Genomic DNA, 8522 nt, shown 5'->3' with positions numbered 1-8522 from the left:
ACTGATACAAAGCGAAAGTTAAGCAGGGTTTTATTTCGCGCCAAGCATCGAGAATCAAACTGACCGGCCAGGGCCGTCTCTTGCAAAGAGGTGACCCCCTCCCAGCCTCACAGACTAACTTTTATAGAGTAAAGGCCATGTGGTTGAGCCTGGCCACACACAGGTGGCCAATTGAATTACAATTCGTCCTATAGTAGTTATTTGAACTAGCCTATTACTCTGGTCAGAATTGGCGCCCAAAAGGCAGGACCCACATTCTAGAGTGGTTAGAGAGGTGCTTTCCTGATTGGATGTCTCCACCTGGCTTGGCTCATCCTTGGCGGGTAGGGAGGTAATACGTGCGCTTTCACTGAATGGACATTTCCACCTGGCCGGACACGTCCTTGTATCTGGGCTCCATTATCAGGGGCTGGTCAGTCATATTTTTCTGGTTTCCCAGACTTGTTTCCAAGTAAGCTTCTCTGGGGGTGGGGGGCAGAGTCAATCTAAGTTTGCTGCATAAACAACAAAATGGCTCGCTCTGGCTAAGTAGGCCCTTACACTTATGCGAGGTGGAAAAACCCCCCTGACGGGCACTTGGAAGGGTCCTGACCCTGTCCTCCGCAGAGGACGAGGTTTTGTTTGTGTTTTTCCGCAGGATGAGGACACCCCATGCTGGATGCCAGAGAGATGGTGCCGAATCCTTGCGTCTCTAACAGAGGATGGCTCACCTCACGTTGAAAGGCCAGAACAGACGGAGAAGAAGATGTCTCCCCCCTTACAGCCGGAGGGATGTTTCATGCAGAACTCTGGAAACTGGTTGCTGCCCTGGGACCAGCTGGAGTGCAAATAGCCAGAAATGGTTATACTGCCACAAAAGACTTCAATCTGATTTTGCGGGCTTGTGTTCCTAGACCTTTTTTACTGGTAGTGGGCTCGGGATCAATAGTTCTCACCTCTTTCCAAGGGGGACATCTATTGTATAATATCCATTGTGATCATTGTGTGTTAACAAATTGTCTACCTGTGTCCCTGCCTGCGTCAGGCACAGGTCTCATGATAGTGTTTGTAACTATGCAACCTCCATATATGTTATTACCTGTGGAAGTATGCTAATTATGATTGGTATGCTAATTATGATTATCAGTTTGCCCTTAAAATGCAGTTGCAGCTCAAATGAGTCAAACGTTTTCTGGGTCTATTGATAGCAGGAATAGCAGCACTAGTAACACTCATTCTGGTTGTTTACTGGACTCCTCATTATATTACCTGCTTTTGTTTTAATATGGTACATTGTACAGATTCGTACTAGGACAGCAACGATTACATGTGCAAGCACAAATTCATATGCTTGACTTATTTAAAAAGGAAGGGGGAGATGTGGGAGGCCGCAATAAGGCTTGAGACGAGGACAAAACTGGGCCCTGACTTGTGCCTCCTTTAAAGTCCGAATAACCTAACAAAAGGGTTAGGACGGGAAAAGTTGAGTAGCACTGAGAAAGGGTCTGTGCTATGTGCTGTGCGCTCGCCTACGTGACTTCCCACACGCTTGCTAAACAAATGAGAACAATTCGGTTGGGGTCAAAAGTTTGTTGCTGGTCCTTGCTGCCCTAGTACAGCCCACAAATTACTTTCAGGTTTGCTGTATTTGTACTGCATCAGCCATTTGGCGTCACGAGGAACTCATGGTTGTTTAACTAGACACAGATGTAATATCACTATATATATATATATGGCCTTAATGCTTTGAATAAACTTGGCACTGTTGGGCATCCTCCTCAGTGCTCCTCCTGCCCCCATCTCTTTCTTTGTCTCTTAATTTCTTTTCACCATCCTCTTACCCTCACGTTCCTGGTCGATTTGTCGTGCCGGCCGCGACAAGTCTTCTATAACCTTGACTTTAACAACACAGAAGGGGAAAGCTCAGTGAGCTGACCTGCGGGCAGTGATCTAACAGTTCTTCTGTACTAAAAGATGTTTTTAAAAAACTAGTATTGGAATCCTTAATACAATGATTTTAATCGTCAGTGGCTTCACTTTCAGCTGGGCCCCTAGTAAGTTTTTGAATTCTTCTTTTTGCTGCAGGACCTCTCGGTTTTGCAAAATTTTGCTATGTGTCTGCCGCTTTGGGTGTCCTTCTTCAAAAAGGAAGTCCACTGTCAACTCATCCCCCTTTTCTCTCTTGATCTTTCCTTTTTTTTTCTAATGATTTTATTTATTTGAGAGAGACCATGCACAAGCAGAGGGGAGGGCAGAGAGTGAGGGAGAGGCAGGCTCCCTGTCAAGCAGGGAGCAAGATGTGGGGCTCGATCCCAGGACCCTGAGATCATGACCTGAGCTGGAGGCAGAAACTTAACTGAGCCACCCAAACACCCTGTCTCAATCTTTCTAATGACATTCATTTGTAGTTGTCTTTCAACAATTTCTAGCAGAGGGCTCTTGCAGTTAGAATACAGCATCCGTTCTCTTTACTGCATGTGTATCCTGGCATTGAATAAATAAAAACTATGAACTTCAAACCGTCTCCATGGGAATGTTTCCACGGGAAGAAACGGTAGTGTGCTGAATCCTTGGGAATCCTCCTTGGCAAGTCTTTCAGTTCTTTGTTGTGTTGGCCAAAACTATAATTTCATCTCTTATATCTATTTCCAACTGCACATAGTTGAGCTGTTACTTAATGTTTCCAAAGCTTGAAAAGTTTCTCAAGAAATAGGAAATGCGGGGCGCCTGGGTGGCTCAGTGGGTTAAAGCCTCTGCCTTCGGCTCAGGTCATGATCCCAGGGTCCTGGGATCGAGCCCCACATCGAGCCCCACATCGAGCTCTCTGCTCAGCAGGGAGCCTGCTTCCTCCTCTCTCTCTCTGCCTGCCTCTCTGCCTACTTGTAATCTCTGTCTGTCAAATAAATAAATAAAATCTTAAAAAAAAAATAAATAAATAAAAAAAATAAAAAAAAAAGAAATAGGAAATGCTACTCCTTGTAGTGTTTGAGGCTTCATGTCCGCAGGCACATCTGATTAATTTTAATCCGCCGTGATTCTTCCTCAGCTGTGGTCAGTGGGGCAGGAGAAGATTGTGACAGCAAGTGTTTTTTATATCCATGTAATGAGGAATCTTTCTTTACTGCTCCAAACATTTCATCTGTAATGTGGCCCCCTCTAAGCTCCCTTTTCAGAGTTGCACTTGTTCCCACATACAACATGTTTTGATGATCACGAGAATGATCTGGATACCAGGCAGTGAATATCCACTCATATCCCTGGGCATTCTGAGAGTCTAATGGAACACTATGTAGCACGGCTCTCTGTCCTCCAGGAGGGGTAAACAAAGAATCCTAATCCTTACCCCAGGAATGGAAGGCTGACTACAGGATCCAATCACAAGTGTCTCATTTTCGATATTTTTAGAACTCGATATTTTTCATTTCTCCTCTGACAAAGGTATCTTTAACATCTTCACTTGCTTGGAGGCAGGTCTGATGAGACGTGGCAGCCACTGGCTCCCAGCTCTGGTGCTAAGTCTGTGCAGAGACATTTTGGCCCGAGTGGCACGAGTGTCATCCAGGTACCAGGAGCAGCAGAGACAGCAGTTCCTGCCGAGGGTCAGGTGTCCTGCGTCAGAGGAGTCATGACATCGGCACCCTCAGCTGAAAACTTCCCCTGTTTCCTGTTCAGGGAGACACTGCTTGGGGAAATTTCCCTGGTGTTTTCCTTTACTTTTCAGTAAAACCCTTCCTTTTCCTATTCTTTGGCTTGATTAAGTCTTTTGCTTTGAACCCACCAAGAGGTGAACCCAGTTGTGGGTAACACGACTGTCAACCTGACAACCTCAATTGTGTTTCTTTTTTTTTTTTTTAAGATTTTTATTTATTCATGAGAGACAGAGAGAGAGAGGCAGAGGCAGATGGAGAAGCAGGGAGTCTGATGTGGGTAGGGGGTCTGATGTGGGATTTGATCCCAGGACCCCAGGGTCATGACCTGAGCCAAAAGCAGATGCTTAACCATCTCAGCCACCCTGGCACCCCTCAACCGCATTTCTAATAGACATCTCAGATTAAGCCTCTCTCTCTCTCTCTCTGAGATAGACACCATGTGTGTGTGCAAGCAGCGGGGGAGGAGCGGAGAGGGAGAGAGTATCTTTTTTTTTTTTTTAAGATCTTATTTATTTATTTGACAGAGGGAGAGAGAGCACAAGCAGGCTCGCCACTGAGCAAGGAGCCTGAAATAGGGCTGGATCCAGGGCCCCAGGATCATGACCTGAGCCAGGCAGACCTGAATGGACCAGACCAAATGGTCTCTGTCCCAGGAGACCCAAGGGACAGAGAATCTTAAGCACACTCCATGCTCAGTGAGGTGTTGGATGAGGGGCTCAATCTCACAAACCTGAGATCATGACCTGAGTTGAAATCAAGAGTTCCATGCTTAATAAGTCACCCAGGCACCCCTCAGCTTAAACATCTCTTAAACTGAAAGTCTGTGGTGCCCCTTCTCACATATGCTCCTTCCTTTCAAGGACTGAGTGAGAAAGTCCCTCAGAGTTCTCAAAGCCACTGACCAAGAATCAAAAGGCATTGTTAGTTGGTTATTGCACAGATGGCCTCCCCTTCCATCCCTAGTGGAATGGGTCCCTTAATAGTTTCTGAGAGAAGGGCTGGTCCCCTAGACCAGTCACTCTTCCTGTAGAGGATCTGAAGAGCCAAGATTTAATTAATCCCCTGTCTCCTGAGCCATGGAAGAGTCAGCAGGTATTCGGGAATCTATTCCATTTTCCTCTGCATCTTATGGGAGCGCAGTCCCAGCCTGTGCAGAGATCTGGGAAGTGCTCAGGTGTCTCCTAACTTCGCACTGCAGTGTCTCCTTCCGGTTCTCCAGGCGCCTGCCCTCCACATAGTTCCTCTCATGCTCTGCTGCACCTGCCCGGTGATCTGTGCTGCCATGTCTGCTGCGGTCCAGGATCGCAGGTCTTCTTCAGGGTGAGATAATCTTTGCTGTCGTCAACCAACAGCCAGTGTCCACCAAGGAGAGGCCCTTGTGACCCCACAGTGCAACTGTAGGTCAACTGGAAGGTGAGACCCTGGCCTTGCACCGGAGGCAGCCCCAACCACACAGCCTCCCCACTCCCTTCCGCTCCACACTGGTGGGTGGTGACTGGTCACAGCCAGTTTCCAGTTGCACAATGGAGCGAATTCCCGTGGGGTCCCCCTGGGTAGAGACTTCTGATGGGTTCTGAGGCCTCCGGATGAAGCTCCAAATCAGAGCCCTGAGAGATGTGTGACCTGCAGTCTGCCCAGCCTCACTGGATTGGCCTTGCTCTGGTTGTAGTGGTTCCTGTGTGGTTTCAACCTAGGGTGGGACGGTATATCCCATTCCTGCCTCTGTAGCCTCAAGCCTGTTCTGTGGCCTTCCAACATAATACCATATTAGAAGAAAGTTAGATTCCATTGTTTGCTCCAAAAAGTTGATTAGGGGAATAGTTCCAGGGAGTAAGCATTCAGAGATGTTCCTTACGCTAAACTGTGAACCACTTCCACTCCTCCCACCTGACTATATACACCTCAATGTAAGAAAATGACATGTATCTCACAACATCACATGTCATATTGACAACAAGCATCCCCCTTTCTCTCCAAAGGGGAAAAAAAACCCACACTTACATGTGATTTAAAACCTCACCCTGGGGCGCCTGGGTGGCTCAGTGGGTTAAAGCCTCTGCCTTCTGCTCAGGTCATGATCCCAGGGTCCTGGGATCGAGCCCCGCATCGGGCTCTCTGCTTAGCAGGGAGCCTGCTTCCTCCCTTCTCTCTCTCTGCCTGCCTCTCTGCCTACTTGTGATCTATCCGTCAAATAAATAAATAAATAAATAAAATCTAAAAAACAAAACAAAGCAAAAAAAAAAACAACCTCACCCTGCCTTCTGTCCTCTCCGACCTCAGCAGCTCCAGATTCAGATGAACATGAGGCTCGCTCACGGAGCTTCTCACAGAATGCACAGGTCTCTCCCCACACCCACAAACTCTGAGTATTGGGCACAAGGTCAAGGAATCACCTATTTAACAACCCCTATAGGGAAGGCTGAGGCACAGCCACGGGGGAATCCCAATCTACATTCCTGCTATTTAAAAGTGTGATGGGAAGACCAGCAGCAGCCACACCTTGTCGAAAATACGGAATCTCATACTCTACTCCACACTTTGTGAGCCTTAATAAGATGTCTGGGAGTTCTCTGAATAGGGAAGTTTGGGACTCCCTGGTCTATGTGCCTTTAAATGTGAGGCCAGGACTGTGCAGACTGCTGTGAGTGTGTGGTCTGATCAGATCTTTTAGCCCTGGGAAGTCCAAAGTTTGGTCCTTGTCCCTTTCTCTTCTATGGCCGTTTCCCCCTTGGTGACTTCATCTATGCTAAAGACTAAGTATCATTTACATGGTGTTACTCTAAAATCTATTTCTCCAGCTCCGACCTTTCTCCTAAATCCCACCCTCATCCACATTTCTCTGATGGCCAAGCCAACTCCTTCACTTACATTTCTAATAGATATCTCAGCTCATCATATCTTCATGGAATGCTTGTGATGCCCTCCCAAATATGCTCCCTCCAGAGTCTTCCTCATCTCAGCTGACAACAGCTCCATCTTTCCACTTGCATAGTCCAGAATTTGGGGGGGGGGGTCCTCCATTATTCCTATTTTTCAAACCCAAGATTGTGCTGAAAAGTCCGTCTATAGATTGCATCCAGAATCCCATCACCTCCCACTTTTTCCACTGCTCACATCCCAGTAGAAGGAACAGACATCTCCAGCCTGGAACACTAAACCTATTTCCTACTGCTCTCCCTGGTGCCTCACCTGCCTCCTGCCTCCCATTCTGTTCTCAGCACCGCAGACAATGTGATCCTTTTAAAGGATGAGTTGTATCATGTCCCTCTTTTGCTCAAACTGTGTTGTAATTCCCATGACACTCAGAGCAAAGGGTAATTCCCATCACACTCAGAGCAAAGCACACTCAAGCAAAGCCTGACATCCTCCAAACTTACAGGGTTTGGCCGTACCTGTATCTCATCTTGGTTACTCTCTACTCTAGCCATACTGGCCTCCTTTCTCCTCCCAGAACACACAGACACACCCGCCCTCATGAATTCACACTGGAATTTCCCCTGTCTGGAAAATCTTGTCCCAGAGAATCTCATGGATAACTCCATCAAATCTTTTCTCAAAACTCACCTTTTCAGGGATGACCACAGTGAGCCCCCCAATTAAAACAGCCATCTTTCAACAGAAGACATTTTTCGAAAGAATACAAACAGACGGCCAACAGACACATGAAAAGATGCTCAATATCACTCATCATCAGGGAAATACAAATAAAAACCACAATGAGATACCACTTACACCTGTCACAATGGGCAAAACCAACAATGCAAGAAATAACAAGTGTGGAGAGGATGTGGAGAAAATGGAATTCTCATGCACAGTTGGTGGGAATGTAAATTGGTGCAGCTGCTGCGGAAAACAGTGTGGAGGTTCTCACAGAGTTAAAAATAGAATTATCATCTGATCTAGTAATCCTATTATTGGTATTTACCCAAAGAAAATGAAAACACTAATTTGAAAAGATACATGCACCCCTATGTTTACTGCAGTATTATTTACAATAGCCAGGATATGGAACCAGCCCAAGTGTCCACCGATAGCTGAATGCATAAAGAAGATGTGGCATAATTATTTAGCCATCAAAAAGAATAAAATTTGGCCATTTGCAATAACATGGATGGAGCTGGATGGTGTTATGCTAAAATAAGTCAGAGAAAGACAAATACCATATGATTTCACTCATATCTGAAATTTAAGAAAAAAAAAAAAAACAGATGAACAAAAGAAAAAGAAGCATCCAAAAAAACAGACTCTTTTTTTTAAAGATTATTTATTTATTTATTTGCCAGAGAGAGAGATCACAAGTAGGCAGGCAGAGAGAGAGGGGGAAGCAGGCTCCCCACTGAGCAGAGAGCCTGAGTGGGGCTCGATCCCATGACCTGAGCCAAAGGCAGAGACTTAACCCATTGAACCACCCAGGTGCCCCTGAAAACAGACTCTTAAATACAGAGAAGAAACTGGTGGTTGAGGGGAGGTGGCTGGGGGGAGGGATGAAAGGTATGAAGGGGATTAAAAGGACACTTGTTATAGAGATACTGCCTCTCCCATGGCTCAGGAGACAAGGCATTAATTAAAATATATAGCATTGGTGAATGTTGTTTACCTGGTATTAATTTAACATTCTATGTTAATTATACTTTAATTTAAATAAATTAATAAAAGTTTTAAATTAAAAAACTTTTTTGAAGTTTCTTTGTTCATGTACTGAATTCCCATATATATTTTAAAAAACAAAAAGTCATGTTTCCCTCCAGCCCCGCACTCACCCGCTCAGATCTTGGTCACGGCCAGGGCCCCCGACAACAGCAGGAGGAGGGTTCGGGTCATCACAACCTGATTGTTCAGTGTCTGCTGAGTCGGTGAGCTGCAGCTAAACTCAGGGACGGTGAGAAGACTTTA

At 45.9% G+C, this 8522-nt stretch overlaps 1 pseudogene; it reads right to left on the bottom strand.

Annotated features, from left to right (window-relative positions):
- Positions 1-1996: 1996 nt before the first annotated feature.
- On the bottom strand, positions 1997-7238 carry LOC116860927 (annotated as a pseudogene).
- Between the last annotated feature and the right edge of the window lie 1284 nt (positions 7239-8522).

The sequence above is a fragment of the Lontra canadensis genome, unplaced genomic scaffold (assembly GCF_010015895.1).
Source record: "Lontra canadensis isolate GAN:19392208 unplaced genomic scaffold, GSC_riverotter_1.0 scaffold186, whole genome shotgun sequence".
Lineage (NCBI taxonomy): Eukaryota > Metazoa > Chordata > Mammalia > Carnivora > Mustelidae > Lontra > Lontra canadensis.
The sequence above is the reverse complement of the archived record's forward strand: the minus strand, read 5'-3'. Positions and strand labels throughout refer to the sequence as shown.